Genomic DNA, 20,913 nt, shown 5'->3' on the forward strand with positions numbered 1-20,913 from the left:
AAAGGTAAAATGTGGAGTTCATTATAGTTTATGCTGTTATTATCACAGCTTTTATACTTGTGAATCTTTAAATTTTTCTTTTTTAAAAGTTATGTTTATTTTTTGGAAAGACAAATTTTACAGAGGCAGAGAGATCTTCTGACTTCTAGTTCATTCCTCAAGGGGCTACAATAAGTGGAGTTGAGTCAATCTGAATCCAGAAGTCAGCGTCCAGGTCTCCCACATGGGTGCAGCATCCCAAGACTTTGGGCCATCCTCTACTGTATTCACAGGCCACAAGAAGGGAGCTGATGGGAAGTGGAACAGCTGGATCAAGAGCTGGTGCTCATACGGGATCCTGGCACTTAGAAGGCAAGGATTTAGCCACTGAGTCACCAGGCAACCCAGAAACCATGAATTTTAACTTCTTGAATATTTTTCATTGGCCTGTGAAAACTCCATAGTGCCAAGGCACAGTGTTTCTGGTATCTTGTGAATAAATGATTTATTGCTTCATTTCTTTTCTCCCCGTGTTCCCAGCTGTAGGACATAGTGGTCCCCTAGGCATTAGAACTCTTTTGCTATCCTCTGCTTTCTTGGGGTGATTAATCATGTGTTCTTATCTTTCTATTTTCCCCCTGTATTTTTGTGTTATAGGCTGAATTATATTCCCCCAAATTTATAAGTTAAAGTCCTAATCCCCATTATCTTATTATGTGACTGTATTTGTATTGGTTCTTTTTTAAAGTTAATTAATTAATTAATCTACCATTTTATGGTACAGTTCCATAGACTCTGGGATTTCCCTTTCCCCTCTCCAAGTCCTCTACCCACACTCCCAAAAAGATTCTCCCTATGTTATTACCATAGTGTAGTCCTTCACAATCGGTCATAAGTCCATCATTCTGCTATTTAAGTGTGTCCTGACATTGTTAGCGTGAACAAAGAGTCCAGCATCCAATTGTCAAGATATATTTGCGAGTTTCATTGAGAGTCCATCTTTGACCTGCAACTAGAGATGCATACTGAATTGTATCCTCACATCTGGATATATATAGTCTCTATTACACAGTTGATATCTATCTCCTTAAATGAAAAGCCATAAAACAAAATCAACATGGGGAAGAATAGAAAGTTTACAACAACATAAAGTTAAATTACATGCTACTGAGTGACCAATGTGACACTAAAGAAATGAAAAAGAAAATAAAACACCTTCTTGAAGAAAATGATGCAACTGTGTGACCTTTATGTCATCGAAGAAATTAATAAGGACAAAAAAAATTTGAAGATATGAAAATAGGAGTTTTAAGCCCCTGAAATGTAGCAAAAAAAAAGTATATAGAGGGACATTCATAACATCAGGTGCTAACAAAAAATGTAGTTACCTCAAATAAATGATCTAATAATGCATCTCAAGGACTTATTAAAAAAGAAAAATGAACAGGAAGCAAGAAATGATAACAATCACAGCAAAAACAAATGGAATCGAAACTAAATCTGCAAACTGCAACAAGAGTGAGCCATTTTTAAGGAAATCAGCAAAACCAATTTTTAGCCAGACCAGCAAAGCAAAGCAAGAGAGAAAAAACAAGTAAATTAGAGATGAAAAAGAAGACATCACAAGAAAATAATAAGGTGATCTCTTCTTGTTGAATGGATCCATTGATCATTATGTGGTGTTTTTCATCATCTCTTTTAATTTTTCATGTCAAAGTCTATATTATCAGATATAACAATGATTACCCAAGCTCATTTTTATTTCCCATTAGCCTGGACTATCTTTTTCCATCCTTCCACTTTCAGTTTCTGCTTATTTTTGTTGATGAGATGTGTCTTCTGTAGGCAACAGATAAATGGGTTTTGTTTTTTGATTCAGTTTGCTAGTCTATGATGCTAGATTAATAAGTTTAGGCCATTAACATTCAGGGTTAATATCAATAAGCAGCAATTTGGTTCTGTGATTTTAGCAATGAGTTTTTTGTTGTTTGATTTAGTCTTCTTTTGCTGTTTTATTCATATGTTCTAGGTGCTATTCCTTTTCTCTGTCAATAGAACATCTTTAAGAATAATTTGTAGGGCACTTCTGGAAGAGGCAAATTTTTGAACTTTTCTTTAGTGTGGAAGAATTTCCTTTCATTTTTAAAAGACAAAGGAAAGCTTTACTGGGTAAATGATTCTGGCCTGACTCTTTTTATTTTTTTTAAGTATCTGTAATATCACTCCATTCTCTTCTGGCTTGTAGAGTTTCCTATGAGAATTCAGTGGTGAGTCTCATTGGGGTTCCTCTAAATGTTAATTGATTTTTTTCACATGCATTTTTACAGATCTTCTCCAGTGTTCAACTAAAGAGATCTTGATTATCATGTGTTGTAAAGATTGCTTTTGGTCAACACCTTTGAGAGTTCTGCGCCCCCTCCTGTGTTTTGCTTCCCAATTCTTTCCCCAAATTGGGGGAGTTTCCTTTATTATTTCATTGAATATAGTTTAAACCAGATTCTCTTTCCATGCTTTTGGAACTTCCATAATTCTTATATTTAGCCTTTTGATAGTGTCCATTATTCTTGAATACTTTCATTTAGCTTGACTATGTTCCTCTTCCAGCTTTTTAAAAAAAATATTTATTTTTATTGCAAAGTCGGATATACAGAGAGGAGGAGAGACAGAGACGAAGATCTTCCATCCAATGATTCACTCCTGAAGTAACTGCAATGGCTGGTGTTGTGCCGATCCAAAGCCAGGAGCCAGGAACTTCCTCCAGGTCTCCCACACAGATGCAGTTTCCCAAGCCACAAGCAGGGAGCTGGATGAGAAGTGGAGCTGCCGGGATTAAGACTGGTGCCCATATGGGATCGGGCACATTCAAGGTGAGGACTTTAGCTGCTAGACCACTGCGCCGGGCCCGCTTCCAAGTTTTTGATTTTTTTTCTCCCAACTGTTGAAGGAAGGAACTTCCAATTCTGAAATGCTTTCTTCTGCCCCACTCATTCTATTATTGAGGCTTTTCCCTAAATTTTAAATTTGCTCCATTGTGTCCTTCATTTCGAATAATTGAGCTTCATTTTATTTCAGTGTTTCCATGACCTGCGTGACATATGCTTTAAATTCCCTGAACTCCTGTATGTGCTTCTCAATGTTGCTAAGAAGCTTTAACAAGTTTTAAAATTCTTTATCCTCCATTTTCTTGACGTATTCCGAAGTTAACTCTAAGGCTGGCAAAGACTGCTCCCTTGCAGGACAGGCATCAGTAGTATTGATTGTGCCTGTTCTTTTGCTCTTGGCCGTTGCTATTCTGGTTAGCATATTCCTCTCCTTAGGGCAGGTTTCCAAGTTGTGTTGCCCACTGGTCTGCAGGTCGATGTTACTGGTTGTGTTTGGTATCCAGTTATTCATTTGCAGTCACTTATACCACTGCCTCCAGTGAGTTTCAGTTCCAGGCTTGTGTGCCAAGTTTCCATCACAGTCTCTGTAGCCCCAGCTCCTGGCTCACCACTTTCCATCCTCTGTGATCCTGTGCTATGACTGCACCATTGCTTGCACAGCCTTTTTCCCACTCTCGGTTCAAGAAGTATCTGCAATTATGGAGACACCAGCTATCCTAAATCACTGGGTTGTCGGGCTGTTGATCTTGCTAGAATCTGCTGGCCGTTAGGTCTGAAGACATCCTGGACCTATGTTGATTGGGATCCATAGGATATCAAGTCACTGCTATTTTCCATGTGAGACCAGTGCAATGTGTTGAGCCAGAACTGAATTCTCTCCTGGCTCAGTGCCTATGTAGCCCACTGTTGTGCCAACAGCCCCACAGACTTCTCAGCATACAAAATATATACTCAGTATACATACTGTCATACAGTATGCCACTTGATGTGGCACTCGTGGAGTTCTCAGCCTACTGACTCTTAGGTCTAGAGACCATCTGGACCTATTTTGAGAGGAACCTGCAGAATGCCAAGTTGGTACTGTTTTTCTTGTGGAACCAGTGCAATGCATTGTATTGATGTAGGTTCTTTCCCAGTTTGGTGCATGTGGAGCTCACTGTTATTCCCAAACCCCTTCCACAGCCTTTTCCTCAGTACACAAAATAGTGCCTGATGTGGCACTGGTGAGGGTCTGGACCTGCTCTCCCTCAGGTCTGGGGACCACCTGGTTCTATCTTGGGTGGAACCTGTAGGATTCCAAATTGGTACCATATTCCCTGTGGCACCAATGTAATGTGTTAGGCCCGAAATGAGCTGGCTAGTGGCTTAGAACATGTGCAGGTCACTGTTGTCCCTCTAATCCCTCAGTCTTTTCCTCAGTGCACAAAATGGCACCTGATGGGGCACTGGTGGAGATCTGAGCTGTGAAATTTACCCTGTTCCTGTACCCACCTTCTTGGGCTCTCCCACTTTACTTCTGCTCATTGTCAAAACAAGCAATCAGCAGGATGGGCAGTTCTATGCCTGGGTTTACCTTTTGAGCTCCTGGCAACATCCGCTTCGCACACAGTGGAGCTATGATCATCAACCACCAGTGTGGTATCTGTCCCTCTACCATTGGCCAGTCCTCTTCTATTTCCCAGGATCATGGCCCCTCTATTTAATTCTTCGTAATGACTCTCCATGCATTTAAACATGTCCTCATCATATCCTGCCATCTTGTTCCTTTGCTGTATTTGTTCTTGACAGAAGTGATAAAGGGCTCATGTTGTGGCATAGTAGGAAATACTACATATTGGCATCCTATATGGGTGCTGGTTCATGTTCCAGCTGCCCTACTTCCAATCCAGTTCCTTGCTAATGACCCCAGAAAAGCAGCACATTGTCACCCAAATGCTTGGGCACCAGCACCCTTGTGGGAGACTTGCATGAATTTCTAGGCTCTGCGTTACAGGCTTTGCACAGCAATAACAATTTTTTGTCATCTGAGGAGTAGACCAGCAGATGAATAATCTCTCCTTCTGTTTTTTTCTCTCTTTGTAAACCAGAATTTTTAATTAATTAATTAAATCTTTAAAAAAGATATGATCAAGATAAAATGAAATATTTGAGACTGTTGACCTAGGAAGAGGAAATTTAGACCCACACACAAAAAAGAGGACCACATGAAGACAGAGATTGAAGTATTCGTCTTTGTTTCTGCTTCTTATGATCAGATAAACATGCATTTTTCCATGAATTTTTTTGAAATGCCCTCACATGTTCAAATTGAAATCACCTGTTTTTCATAACTTACAGCATGGAAGAATAGTAAATGGAGAGTAAATAATGTATTGCCCTTACCTAGTTCCCAATTTATCTTGATAAACTCTCATGCTCATACTCCACTCTAGGTTGATTGCAAAATGACATTGCACTCAACCATCAAGAAATGAGTTTGAAAGATTGAGCCAAGATTGAGAAAATCATTACAGAAAAAAATACAGACACAAATTCTCCAAGTGCACTATCACCTTGAGTTTGAGCTCTGTGTGTCTGAATGTGTGTTCTGGAAATGAATCAAGAAGGATGAATTCATTTCCCCTAACAAGTCAATGAAAGCCAGAAGAGAGCATTGATGTTCCACAAAACTGTCCTCTTGAGTGCTTGGTTATTTCCAGTTTTGGCAAACATTTTTATAGTAATATCATTGGTTAGGGACAGAGGGAAGAGGGGGAAAAAGAATGGGCATTATTTTAGAATCTAAATGACTGAATAATGTTTATGAACTTGGGTGACTAGGAAAGCAAATGATAAATAGAAATTATGTATATATTCTCAGCTTCTTTGGCTTTGTATTCACTTTAAAAAAAGATTTATTTATGTTTTTCTTGAAAGTCAGAGCTAGAGAGAGGGAGAGACAAACAGAGAGGTCCTCCATTGACTGGTTCACTAACCAAATGATCTAATACTCAAAGCTGAACTGATCTGCAGCCATAATCCAGGAACTTCTTTTGGGGCTCCAAAGTGGGTGCAGGGTCCCAAGGCTTTGGGCCATCCTCCACTGCTTTCCCATATAGAGAGAGCTGGACCAGAAGTCCAGCAGCCAGGACACAAACTGGTACCATTACGGGATGCCAGCACTTGCAGGCGGAGAATTAGCCAAAAGAGTCATCATGTCAGCTCATGCTAGTATCTTGTTGAAAATATTTGCATCTAGAGTTGGGCAGAGTTCCATCCTGCTAAATGGTTTGGAATAATTTGAAGATTATTGGAGTTCTTTGAATGTTTTGTAGAGTTCAGTAGGAAAGCCATCAGGTTCTGGACTTTTCCTTGATGGAAAACTTCTGATTATTGCTTCAATCTCATTGCTTTTTATGGTCTATTTAGCCTGTCTAGTAGTGATTTAATCTTGATAGTCTATAGATTCCAGGAACTTACCTATGTCTTTAAAGTTTTTCAGATTATTAGTGTCTAGTTCTTCATAGCAGTTTCTTTCTCTTTTTCTGAGATTGATTTTTTAAAAATTTTCATTGGAAAGTCAGATTTACAGAAAGAAGAAGAGATAGAAAGATTTTTCGTTTACTGATTCACTCCTGAAGTGGCTGCAATGGTGGGAGTTGAGTCAGATTAAGTCACAGCTTACAACACCAGAATGCCACATCAGGTCACCAGGTCTAGACCTAGTTGCTCTACCCCTGATCTAGCTCTCAGTTAAATACAACCAGGAAGACAATGGAATATGGCCCAAGGCTTGAGTCCCTGCCACCCATGTGGAGTTCTGTATAGTTTTCAGGGCCCATTTTCTGGGCCCTTATATCTGCATGGGAGACTTGGAAGAAGCTTCTGGCTCCTGGTTTGGACCAGTCCATCTCTAGCCATTGTAACCATTTGGGAAATGAACCAGCAGTTGAAAAAGCTCTCTTTCTCTCTCTTCCTCCTGCCTTCCTTGCAATTGTGCCTTTCACTGTTGCCTTTCAAATATAAATACATCTCAAAAAATGTATCAGCTGTCTATTGTCACAATAATTGTGCAGAAGCAATTATATGGGCTTATTAGTTTTAAAACAAAAAGCATTTGGTTACCTCATGATATTGTAGGGCTCAGCTGATCTGAACTGGTCTCACATGTTTAGGAGTTGGCTGGGTGTTGATGGTACTGCAATGGCTTGCATTGCTGCTGTTTGGTTCATGTAGTCTCAGGCCTTAATACGAGAGTAAACAGTCACAGTCAACACTGAAAATGATTATCAAATTGTTTTATGCTACTGACTAGCACAAATCACGTGACCAAGAAGAGCTAGGATACTGAGACCAACTTGCCCCACCCCCATCCTCTGGAAGCCTGCACAGCCTTTTCCTCTGTCTTGTATTTTAGGCTCCCGGCTTTTTGGTTTATGGCTTAGACCACGAGGAATCAATGATTCTGGAATGATCTATTGACCTTACCACTTTGGCCCTAAAAGACATGAAAGATTTTGGAGCCACAAGAAATGCCCTGTATAATTTTACAAGTCTACTCCATCTTTCATATTCTATTTCTTCCAAAACTCAGCATCAGAAATGGCAGCAATGAAGAGAATCCTTGGGCCCCAAATTTGGATCATCATGATCTTAGGAAAAATGAATCTATGGTAAATGAAGTGAAAATAGTGGTTGAGGTTGGAGTATGTTGACATGCAGGACATGAAGGGCTCTTCTTGGTGTGAAATGTGTGCAAGCACTAACTGGTATGGTGAGAACATGCAGGTAAAAATACACTAAGCTGAATTCTTAAGATTTTTGTATACTTTATACATGTAAAATATACTTCAATCATGCAACAAAATTCCATTGTGAAAATTATGAATAACTCTATGTACTGATGAGATAATAAAATAAGTTATTATTTATGGAAACTAAAATAATAGAGGTCAAACTCTGAAGAAGTTGCCTATTGGCAGGGTTTAAGAGAGAGGGAGGAAAATGGATAGGGCTTAGCTAGTGGCCCAAGGGAATCTTAATCTTGTTTGATCCTAAATAGAGACTAGCATGTGGCTGTCATAATCAGAAACGAAGATTGCTCAGTACATATGGGTAGTGATCGTTCCAGAACAATTCTGCTGACACATGCTTATCACCTTTCTGACAGCAACTGACAAAAGACTTTGTACCTAAAATTACTTTAATAGGACAGCATATAATTCATTTCTCGCTTATTTCCTCGTAACTCTACTCTGAAGGCAGATTTTTAAATCTAATCTTGACACAGACCCAGTTTCAAGATATCAGCTTGGATCACATATTCATTATCATATGCCACTTAGAACATGTCATGATAGTAAACTCATATAGCTTTCATTTTTCCATGGAGATGGATAAGAAAAAGAAAACAAGACAGAAAACTGCTTCTGCTCTGTATTTTCCTTCTTACAGTAGATATTCACCATGGAAGATAGATTGAATCAAAATACCTTTAATATTTCTCTAAAAGATAAAATTTAGGGAAATTATTTCTTAGAAATCAAATTGACACATGTAATTACTATTTAATAGTGATGTAATTGCTATTTAAAACATATAATTAAATAACACATGTAATTATATTTAATAACACATGTATTTGCTATTTAATAAAATAACATGAATGCCAGGAAAACTATATTGGTCAGAATTCTTCAGAGATGCAGAGTAGTTTATCTATCTATCTATATATCTAATCCATTATGACTTATCTATTTATTGTTAAAAATTGTCCCCTGAAAATAGGAAGGCTGAGAAGCACCCTGATCTGATATTTGTAAGTCAAACAGCCATAAAAGCCAGGAGTATTGGTAAATTTGAGTTCAAAGACCCGAGAACCAGGTGCAACTACGCACAAGGATGAAAGAATATGAATGCCCAAGCTTGGCTAAATGGATTCTCCTTGCTCTTTTTTTCCCTCTGTCTAGGTTCTTAAGATGGATCGGCTGGTCCCACTCCATTTGTGGGTGGAGGCTTCTTTATGAGACACACCTTCACAGACATAACCAAAAATAATGTTTTTTCAGCTATTCAGATAACCTTTAGCCTAGCCAAGTGGAAATATAAAATTAACTTACACAGAACATGAAGATAATGGGACATACATGTACAGTCTTGTAGTAGTGTAATCTGATTAGAATTTACATTTGAGGATTACTGCGGTTTCACAAGAAATAGTTTTGGTCTTTGTTCTCAATTCCTAGGATAATGATCCTTGAACCCTTGGGATTTCCTGATTAACAAGAATGTGTTTTTTAAAGGAGATTTATTGATTTGAAAGATAGAGCGGTAAAGTCTCTCTCACACACACACACACACACACACACACACACACACACACACACATACACACACACAGATACACACACACAGAGATACACACACGAGGGGCAAGAGGAGAGAGATCTACCTGCTGGTTTACACTTAGCTAGATATAGACCATTCTGAAATAAGGAGCCAGGAATTTCTTTAACATGGGTCACAGGATTCTAGGTAATTAGGCCATCATTTGCATGCCAGGTACATTAGCAGGAAGCTGAACTAGAAGCGAAGCAGCTGGGGCTCAAACTGGTATTCTGACATGGAGCGCTGTATTGCAAGTGGTTGAACTCACTGTACCACAACACTGACCCCAAGAATGTCTTTTGTTGACATGAGCTGCTTCTAAGCTCACTGTACTTTATGGTAACGTGGTCTTAAAGGGAAGTCTCGAGGTAGTCTCATATTGGCGTCAGTCATCATGAAAATCAAGTAAGGTTGATTGGAGGGTTCAGACTCTCAGGTCCCTCTCCTGACTTGCTGGAAGAAGGTGGAGGGCTGGAGAGAAGGCTCCGTAAAACACTCAAATGTGATTTCTCGCGTGTTCCAATCAGTACAAAGTTTTTCAGTGGGGATAGAGAAACCTGTGCTCAAGACGCTTTGGGATCTCATCCCAGTCAGTGCCTATTCAGCTGGCTGTCCATCTCTCTCCTTTACAGTCAATCTAACAGTAGTAAAATAGTATTTTTCTGATTTCTGTGTAGGGTGATTGTGATTATTGAGCATAGGTGGGTATTGTAGAAATCCCTGATATAGACAGTGGATCAGAAATACACGGCATCTGAAGTGAGGGCAAGCATGTGGAACTGCACCCATCAACTTGGAGGATTCCAGTGACTAAATCGAATTAAATTGGAGCATTCCCAGCCAGTGTTTGCCAGGGAACTTTACTGAATTCTTGTGGTAAAAACCTTACATGCTTTGTTTCAGATGTATGAGTAGAAAAATAGCATTTTCAGGAGAACTGGGGATAATTTTATAAACAATCTTGAGTTTTTAATTGAAAAGTCTGGCTTTGGGTCAGTGTTAATTTGTGGTCTTTCTCTCATTTGCTTGGGGTTTCAGTAAAATGTATTTTTAAGGTATGTATTAAATTTTATCAAACAGCCTGGGATTTGACACCTGTTTCAAAATCAGGCCATATGTCAGTCACACAGTGTGCCTCAAGTTTGAGTCAGAAAATCTTATGACAGGCAGGACAAGTAATTAAGTTAATTGGACTTTTCCATATTGTATCTTTTCCATGCTTCAGAAAATTATATTACCATTCAAATATTCTTCCTGCAAGAATGATCATAAAATTGCAGGCCCAGACCAGGGTTCTCAGCATGTACATGAAGTCTGATATGGGTCAGCATCGAGATCATGTGATTGGAGCATAGGTGAGGCCAAACTAAAGAAATCTCATGTGTATGTGGCCTGCTGTGTATTAACTGCTTCCTTCTTAGGATTTGTCACCTCCCTGTATCTTTTCTTTCATTTTTCTTTTTAAAATGTGTCTGTTGATATGCGGTGTAAAACAAAATCATATCTCTCACAGTCCAGGTTTAGGATCACACTGATATAACCCACCCTGTTCCCACTCCTGTCCACATTCCCCACTCATCCTCTTCCTTCCTTCTTTCTGGTTTTTACTTTCATTTCATTTCACAATCACAAGTTTAACACTCCATTAAGTAAAGATGTTAATGACTTGTAAGAAGAAAATATTAGTAACAAGGAGATGCAATATCAACAAAAACCAAAATCAAGCCTAAAGAAAACAGAAAGCAAAATGAAACAAAACAAAAACCCTACTATTCCTTGGATGTGTTAATAAAGGTTGTAACACAATAATATGATCCAAGAATGTACTTGTTCCATTAAAAAAAATTAGACTTCTAGTACAATTATTTTGGTGCATGGGTTAAGCTTCTGTTTGGAGTGCCCACATCCCATGTGACAGTGCCTGGGACCAAGCCTCCTGAAAATGTTCCTGAGAGGTAGCAGGTGATGGCCAAAGTATCTGGGTTTGGACTACCTATGTTGGTGACCTGGGTGAAGTTCTTGGTTACTAACCTTGGCCTGGCCCACCCCTGGTTGTAGGCATTTTGGGGAGTGAATCAGCAGCTGGAAGAATCTCCTCCCTCCCTCTCTGCCTTTCAAATAAATTGAAAACAAAGCAAAACAAAACAAAACAAAATCCCCAAACTCCTAAACACTTTTTTGTTGCATTGGGCCTATATTTGATGAACACAAATCTGGCAAAACCTGGTTCTTGCCAAGACATGTTCCCTGGACTCATAGAAGTTACTACGAGAAATCACAATGCCCCAAAATTGATGCTATTCTGAACCTCTTGGAGGAGACCTCATGAGACATATATGTGTCCCGTCATGAATTCCATTAAGATCTTGGATCCTAAAAACACGAAGAAATTCATTCACTTACTGTTCAAAAATTTTTCACAACAATTGGGAGTTAAAGATAGATCATAGAAACAGCACATGACTTGACTTCAGGCAAAGTGCACTTAAGTTGTGCAGGTAACCAGGAAATAACAATTACATTGCCTAGTGATCAGAATTACTGTGTCCAAGAGGTTCCTCCTGAATCAAGTTCATCTGACACACAACTGCCAAATTCATAAAGCATCAGTGCTGCATCAATGAGATGCACAGCCTCAGATTCCCTTGTGCCTTGGAAATTTTCTATCGAGCAGATGTTGAGGCTTCAGTTATGATCTCTGAAATGACCTTAGAACTCTATTATAAAGCTGGAGGACAGAGGAGTATTTTACTAAGCCTTCTGCCCAGTATCAAGGGAATCCTCCCTGGAGTAATCACGAGGATAAAAATGATCTTTTTTTCATATAAAATGACTATTTTGTGTCTGTTTTTTCTTTCAGGATGCAATTGCTAGTAAAACAGGCAAAGATACACCAAGCTATGGGCTTTCACAGGAACTGAAATTCTCAGAATCATTATTCAAATTAAATCCTCTGCTGTCTAAATCTGTTTTGTCTGTTGCCAGTGATTTATTTATCCGGAAGGTTTGGCTATAAGCAGAAGTCTAGCTCATTTGGAACTAATTTCTTTGAGTCAAATATATATATATATTTAAAGTTTAAGAAACCTGAACCATCCCTGTATAGTTCTTAATTCATGCACCAGTGCAGCTTCTGCCAATATCTTTCTCATGTTGCTAGAAAAAAAGGAGCTAGAGAATGCATTTCTCTTATCTGTCCTATGCATGTAGAGGTGATAAAACATGTATTAATTGTTTTTGATACTATAACAAAGTACATTGCATGAAGTACATCTAAGGGAGAATTATGTTCTCACAGTTTTTAAGACTGAAAGTTCAAGACTGGACAGTTTCACTTGTTCAGTCTCTGGTGATGGTCTCATGGTAGATGGAATCACAGCTTGAGAAGATGCAAGAGATTGCATGGCAGCCAGGGAGAAAATGGGAGTAGAGCCAGTCTTGCTTTTAGCAAAACTTTCCTCTACAAATCACCAGAGGCCCATGAGAACTGCATGAATTCTACCACCTGTGATCCAATTGTCTTGCATTAAAAAACCAAAACAAACCCATAACCTTTATTTACTTGAAAGAGTAATGGAGAGCTTACATGCCTGTGTGCACATGCAAGAGAAAGAGAGAGAGAAATACATCTACTATCTGCTGGGTCACTTTCAAGATGGTCCATGGCCCAGCCAGATCCAGTAGCCAAGGTCCCCAGCCAGGTCTCCTGCCTAGGTAGCAGAGGCTTAGGCATTTGGGCCATCCTCTGCTGCTTCCCTCAAACCATTAACACAGAGATGTACTGAAAGTGGAGCTGGTGCAGTGGGCGTTATTGGGGTCACTCTGACTGGGCTTCAGCTCCCCTTGGTGTATGTGAGGGCTAAGCAAGTGGTAGGCATCGGCCACAAGTGGTTGGGCTGGACCACAGCACCCATCAGTTTGCAGAGGAAGGAGGACAGAACAAACTATCCCAGGTGAAACTAAACCAGATTAACTATCTCAGTGAAACTGGACGGCAAATTCCTGGGCAATTGGAGACTCAGAGGTGGACTATGTCAGCCAACGGACTTTGGAAGGATTTCCTCATCCTTTGAGCAGCAACATCAACAGCATCTCAGAACTGTTGAAATCACTTGAGCAGAATCCCCAGAACGTGCTCCACAACAGGGACCCTGGGATGACATCAAGTACTGAGGAGTCTAGGCGTGGTCCCTCCCATTGTATTGTCCCCTTCCCCAGATAACAGAAAGAAGAAAATGTGTAAACAATGGTCTTACCCACTTTCTCCTGGTTCTTGATCCTTCCCACACTGATCAACTATGTAAGCATCATATAAAATAAAATGAAATGAAATAATAATGAGTCCTCCGGGGGGAACATATTCCAATCTTGTCAAAATCATTGCAGCAGGATCAGAAGGTATTAGAAATACTGTGATTTTTCTTTTGTTATGATGCAGAGGTAGTTGTTCTGACCACATTTGGTTCAAAGACCCAAGAATGTTCGTGTCTGGGTGTTTGAGGTACATTTACAAAGGAGTGTTTTAAAAGGTTATGGGAAGATGCAATTAAAAAATTGGTTTGTATGGCAAGTGTTTGGTATAACATTTGTTTCGGCATGTCCTGGCTTGATTTGGGCACATCCTGGCTGTGTGTTTGATTTCAGCTTCCTGTTAATGCACACTCTGGGAGACAAAAAGTGATGGCTCAGATAGTTGGTCCTTGTCATCCATATGGGAGACCTGGGTTGAGTTCAGAGTGTATAACTTTAGCCTGGCTTCATCATGGCTTTTGTGGAATAGGCTAGAAGATAGACAACCTCTCGATCTCTCTCCTTTTATTCTTAAAATAAATAAAAAATGTTAAAGAAATAATTGAAGGAGAAGACTTATTTTGGTACCAAAACTAAACTTAAATTGTATTCACTAATTCGTTAGCTTTTACAGGGTCTGTGTTAGGACCCGTTTTATGTTGACAGAGGTGTGTTAGACTGAATGCTTCCGCAAGGTGCCATTTAGGCTAAAACCAGTATACTTTCACATTGAGAACAAACTGCCTCTAAAAGGCCTGCAAGGGATTTGAAAAGAAAATTGAAAACAAACAAACAATTCAGACTTGACTTAGGAGTAGCCAGACAGAGCTATTAATCTTTCTGCCAGGTCAATTTAAGTTGGGTGATGTGCACATGGGGCCTATTTTGTCTTAACCATCTGGAGCCACCGTGAAGAATCTTTTTTTTTTTAATCTCTTCATTATCTATTTATTCCCAGAATGTCCTCTACACAATTAATCTGTGGTCTTCTTTTTCAGATATGACATTTTTGCCATCATGAAGTACTTGTAGCAAATCATATTCTAAAGAAACTAATATCCAAACAGAAAATCAGCCCCTGCTGCTTCCATAAAATTTGCTTTGGTGCTAAGCCAATGTATGTTGCCTGTGTGATATACAAATTCTGATCAGAAATCACTATGAGTATGAGTATGAAATCACACTTCCCAAGACCCATTGAATCATTGGACTTGGAACATTCTGCCATGAGCAACCTTACATTACCCCTTTTGAAAATGATGCTTATTTTGATTGACAATATCAGATATAAGATGTTGCAAGGGTTCTTGTATCCTAGGACAAATGTACTGAGAGAAGGGCCCAGAAAGATGTGGACTATTAGAGCCTTACATTGGCTATGAAGTTGAGCAGATAACTATGTAGTCAGCTAGAGGCTATGTTCTAATATAATGACTAAGTTTATAAAAAAAATTATGCAGGTGTCATCACAGGTTGGCTTGGGATTCTACCTGTGGTGGGGGTGCCCATATGGGTGCTGGTTTGTGTCCCAGCTGTTCTTCTTCTGATTCAGAGCCCAGCTAATTTGCCTGGAAAGGCAGTGGAGTGCTTGGACACTTTCCATTCATGTGGGAGACCTGGAAGAAGCTCCTGACTCCTGATTGTGGATTAGCTCACCCCAACTCTTACAGCTACTTGGGTAGTGAATCAAGAGCTGCCTCTGTCTTTCCTTCGTTCTGCAGATCTTTCTTTCAAATAAATACATGACTCTTAAAAAAATAATTATGAAAATGAGGTGGCTATGGTCAAGTATTTCTTGACTGGAAAAAAATCTTCTGGTTGTTTTTAGTTTATGTAAATTAGGTAAAATATTTAGACTCAATTCTGGTTGTTAACTTTTTTCTAACATTCTACATGAATTTATTTGTAAACAAGAGTTGGCAAGTTTGGATTAGCAAATTCATGGTGGACTCAGTAAATGTGTTTTTTAACTTTTTCTGATTTTAATGGATTTACCTTGTTCTCTAGAATGAGAAGTAATAGCTTTCAAGTTCTTAGTTAAGGTATTCCCTGTCTAGTGAATGGAAAAAAGATCTCATTTCTTCTTCTAGTATTTAAAATCCCTGAAATAAAGGTAGTGCTTGGTTTATTCTATCCTTTGTTAGATTTTCTGTCACAGCATAGATGTTAGAGAATAAGAATTGCTAATTCAAATCTCAATGAAATGTGTTTCTCTGGCTCGCAATGGTGGGACAGAAAGTAAATAGTCAATTTTATATAGTTATGCATATATATATATATATGTCTAGACAAACACATGAGGTATCTTCAAAGAGCTAACTGAAAATGGACATCATGAAAATTTATTATGGATTTTAGATTTTTCATTTCCATTGCTTTAATTCAATTTTCATTAATTTGTATCTTCACATGAAAATATAATGCCCATAATCACCATTTTTCACAAACTATATATTTTAATTATCTTTATAATGCAATACATATACAGCTATATAATGTTCCTGAGAAAAGCCTCCTAGTAGTGACTATTTAGGTTGAAAGAGCATTTCAAAGAGAGTGCTTTTGCAAAAATCCTCAGTCATTCTAAAAGTAGAATCTGAGTCAAAGGGAATGAGCACTCGATCATTTCATCATATAGTCTCTGAATAGTTTACATCAATTCATAATTCATGTTTCAGACAACCACATTGCCTAGTTCCAAGTTCCACATCATGGGATTTGAAGGCCAAGCCAGTCTACGTCAATGTCAATATAGGCATGGCCTCCTAAAACCATCTTCTCCATTGACTAGGCACTAAAGTTCACCATGGAGGACCTCCCCGTGATTGAAATGCATTAATGATCAGCATAAGTGGTTTAAGCAAATCAGTACACAAGTGTGTGTGTGTGTGTATGTGCATAGAAAATGTCAGAACAACAGTGATTGTACTTATCAGTATAGCTCATGTATCTGCCAAATTTATTAGGACAGTGTTAATCTTCTTGTTTTCTTAATTTTTTTCAAATTACTTTTTTGAAAGGAAGAGAGACAAAGAGATAGAGGCAGACTGCGCATACACACACACACACACACACACACACACACACACACACTCACACACACACACTCACACACACATCCTCTGTCTGCTGATGCAGTCATCAAAAGCCCACAATGACCAGGAGTGGTCCAGGCTGAAGCCAGGAGCCAAGAATTCAGTCTGGTCCAGGTCCTGGAGTCATCAGCTGCTGCCTGCCAGGCCGCACATTAGCAGGGACATGCAACTGAAGTGGAGATGGGACTTGGACACTCACTCTGGGACAGAATACAGTTGTCTCAAATGGCATCTGAGCTGCTCTGCCTAATGCCTCCTCTTGTATTATTTTCTATTAAAACAACTTTGATATAAAATGTGTTGACAATGAGATTATGTGTGTACATGAACCATTTTCAAGTCTTTGGTCCCCTTATTGGTGCTTCTGTCTTAGATCACCTCACTGTCATAATGGCCATTATCTTGAAAGAGTGAACCAACACTGCACCTCACGAGGGCAGGTACCCCCACGGAATGGGGTTTGTGGTTCTGGGTCATGAGGCCTGTTCAGCAGAGGAGCTCTTTAAGCTGCTGCTCGCCGCCCTAGTACTCCTGCACTGACTGTGGAAAAAGTGTACAGAGGCCTCCCTTGCACTCTGAGAAGCTGTGATCCAGGGCCTACCTCCCTCTGAGACATCTTCTCCTGCTTCTGCTCTCAACTTGTCCTCTTGTGCCTCTTTTTTTTTTTTTTTTTAAGATTTCTTTAATTTTTATTTGAAAGAGTTACACTGAGAAAAGGAGAGACAAAGATTTTCCATCTGCTAATTCATTCCCCAAATGATCACAGATGGCCACAGGTGAACCAGTCTGAAGCTGGGAGCTAGGAGTTTCTTCTGGGTCTCCCATGTGTGTGCAGTGACCCAAGGCCTTGAGTCATCTGCTTTCCCAGGCCATAAGCAGGGAGCTGGGTCTGAAGTGGAACAATGGGACCACAACCTCGGCCCATATGGGATGTCAGCATCTCAGGTGGAGGCTTAATCTGTTATGCCATAGTGCTGGCCCTGGCTTTGTTTTTTTTCATGGTGATAAAGGGGAGTCAGGAATCAGAAAATGCACCATTTTTTTTTTTCCTGCAGGCTGTGTGGAGATTTGGTGATGATTTTGTTTAAACTTCAGTGACCTATTCCAAACAGGTAGCCTTAGGCTTTCTCTCCTATGTCCCTAGCATTTTCTGCTTTGGCTTGTGTGGATTACCATATACTGGCCTGGACTCATTCTCTCCCTTCTTTCTGTGTAAAAAGATGAGCATGCCGGCCTCCTGTGCTAGCTCTGCCCCCCAAATCTGCAGCACCCCTGTTGGAGTGGAGGGTGCATTAGCATCTTGAAACATCGTCTTAGTTGAGACAGACCAGAAAGCAGCGTTACAACACCACGGGGGAGATTTTGCAGGATGCCTACACAGGGCAAAGAGCAACAGAGCCAGGGCTGGGGAGGCAGACACATCCGGGCTGCCACAAACACTGGGGATGGCAGGGGAGTGGCTGCCGGCTGCTAGGCACAGGTTTTTAGGACAATGCTTAACTCTTCTACAGGGAGCAAGGAGTGCAACCAAGAAACAAAGGCCAACGTTGTCCCCAAGGGACAAACATAGAATTCCATCTGTTCTCTTTGACTATAATCATTTCCAGAAGTTTAGAATGCCTCTCCTCTAGCCCCCCATTTTTTTTCTGATCTATTTATAACAAGCTGAGGTATGACTTCGTTGTATGCCTTCATTTCTGGTTATGATCTGGAGTAAGGGGAGGGAGTGGGGAAGCGCAGAAGAACTTTCTACCTGGCCTTTACTGAATAATCAAGGAACACAATTTCTTCCCTTTCATGTCACAGACGAACTGCCAGGGGACATTATCTATGGGGTTTTTGTAGGCCACCTGTGCCACGGCCATGAAGAAGATGACCTATGATTGAGAGCCGACTTTGCAAATGTAACGTCCGCCCGGGTGGGACCCTTCAGGAGAGCCGAGAGTGGGGGAAGGGCCAGTTAGGAGGCAGGGCTGATTTTAAGAGTATTGGATGTCTTTCAGGAGTTTCCCAGGGGAATGGAGAAATAGTAGCTTTCCCTAAGGGCTGTTCTGATGCTTGTCTTGGCAGCACTTTAATATTTGTTCATTTCTCCTCTCCTTTCAGACAGTGACTGCCCTCCCATTACACAGTGTTGCCGAGAATGGTGGAACTGAGAGCGATTTGGATGACAAAAGACATCTTCACAAACTTTGCCGTATTAAATCTTCACAGCAATGCTGGTTGTGTAGACAAGATAGCTTGCTCCATTGACTTGTGAGAAAACTAAGCTGTGAGAATGAAATGACTCTTGAGGGATCACCCGGAGAATAGCCGGCAGGCTGCGTTAAAAGCCAGGTACTCCCACTCTAAGCCATGGGTAGGGTTTCACCTGCGTGCGGTACTTTTTGCATATACTTTTGCTGGGTTTCTTGCTCATCTAATCTGTGTTCGTTTTTTATGCTGTTGTGTTGGTTTGGAAACAGAGTGCTTGTGGCTGGATAATGTGCAAAGGAAGGAAGGTTATTTGGCTCAGAATTTTGGTGAGTCGAAGTCCAAATGGCATGGAACTGGCATGGTGAGCGTCCTGCTGATTGTGTCCCAACATTGCAGGTAAGTAACGTGGGTACATGGGGCAGGACAAACATGTGGTAGCTTTGGTTTATAAACACTTACTCTTTTTTTTTCTCAGATTTATTTTATGTTTATTGAAAGTCAGATATACAGAGAGGAGGAGAGACAGAGAGGAAGATCTTCTGTCTGATGATTCACTCCCCAAGTGACTGCAACATCCAGAACTGAGATCATCTGAAGCCAGGAGCCTGGAGCCTCTTCCAGGTCACCCATGTAGGTGCAGGGTCCCAAGGCTTTGGGTCATCCTTGACTGCTTTCCTAGGCCACAGGCGGGGAATCAAATGGGAAGTGGGGCTGCTGGGATTAGAACTGGCATCCACATGGAATCCCAGTGCATGCAAGATGAGGACCCCAGCTGCTAGGCTACAGCACCAGACCCATAAGAACTCACTTTTGAGAATGCATTCTTGTAAAAACAACAAGAATCTCTTCCAGGTGCATTAGCCGCACGACTGCACAGCCTTACACCAGATCCTAATTCTGGAAGGTTCACCACTTCTCCAAGCATTGGAGTTCTAGCTTCTAGCTTATGAACCATTGAGGGACAGCTGCAAACTGTGTCTGAGACACAGCAAAATCTCAACTGCGGAAAGATTCAAAAGCAGTGAGATCCTAAATGAGTAGGAGGACAAAGGCTGGGGGCTTCCCAGTCATTCCTCATTGACTACCAGATGGAACAAGGACATAGGCCTTTCTCCTGCATAGGTCAGACTGGGGCTAACCCAGAAAAAGGAACACATTGAAAAGAGAAGATTCCCATCATGGAAAGAGGTGGGGTGGGAGAATTACGGATATGGGAGCACTCAGGTTCCAATAGCTGCCCCATGCATTTCTAGATGTGTGACTGTAGGCCAGCTGGCTCGCCTCTGCAAACCCTCATCTCGGCTCTTAAGCAGTGATCGTAGTAATTATCTCATGAGTATTAGATGAAATGACTCTCGTAGACACATAGTTAACCTTGTAGGAATCATGATTATGAAGATTTAAACATGAAGGTACACGCACGGTTTATCTGCTGTATATCCAGGGTCCTGTGGACAATGGCCAAGCGTTTTCTTTTGGGGAGGGTCAGGTGACATAGTGAAATGAATTTGTAGGACTTCAGTGAAAGCAGACTTCGAGTGGCAATGCAGTTGCTGTAGTGCCTGGTCGCCACGCTCATCCCTTTGCATGAGGGCCTTTGAAAAGTATCCCTGGAGCCCAAGAGATGAAGTCTGTGTTTCTCTCTGCACTGAACATTATGCCCGAGAATCAGTGGCTACTCTGCTGCCAAGGGGGGCCGAGGCCTCCAGACAGCCTTCATGTACCAGGTCAGGAGGGGAGAAAGTTCGGAGCTGGCACCTCACTTGCTAGGGTGACAGGAACCTTGCAATACCTGCTTGCCCTACCTGCCACCGCCTTATTTCTGCTCCATCACAGCAGAAGGGTACCCTGCGAAGCCTATGAATTATTCATGAAGCTTAATGCCTTGGTTACAAGGGAGCATTGCCAAGATGCAATTAAGTGGTGCTTTAACTTGAGACATTTCTATTGTAGTGGTGTTAAAACTTTCATTCAAATCTGAGCAACAATTTGATTGTAAACAGAGAGGGACATTCCAGAGCATTGATAGAAAAGAAGTCCCTTTCCAGGACAGCTGTTCTGCTTGCCCTGGCCTCACTACATCATAATGCAACCTAAGTCTCGAT

At 40.6% G+C, this 20,913-nt stretch overlaps 1 long non-coding RNA gene across 1 annotated transcript; it reads left to right on the top strand.

The window, feature by feature from the left end:
• Positions 1-2,209: 2,209 nt before the first annotated feature.
• LOC121162542 lies at positions 2,210-19,198 on the top strand. The gene is made up of 3 exons (XR_005884811.1): positions 2,210-2,246; positions 18,719-18,949; positions 19,078-19,198. It is a non-coding gene; the product is annotated as an uncharacterized LOC121162542 (long non-coding RNA).
• Positions 19,199-20,913: the final 1,715 nt, after the last annotated feature.

Source organism: Ochotona curzoniae, unplaced genomic scaffold (genome assembly GCF_017591425.1).
Source record: "Ochotona curzoniae isolate NIBS_2020 unplaced genomic scaffold, NIBS_Ocur_1.0 contig_1014, whole genome shotgun sequence".
NCBI lineage: Eukaryota > Metazoa > Chordata > Mammalia > Lagomorpha > Ochotonidae > Ochotona > Ochotona curzoniae.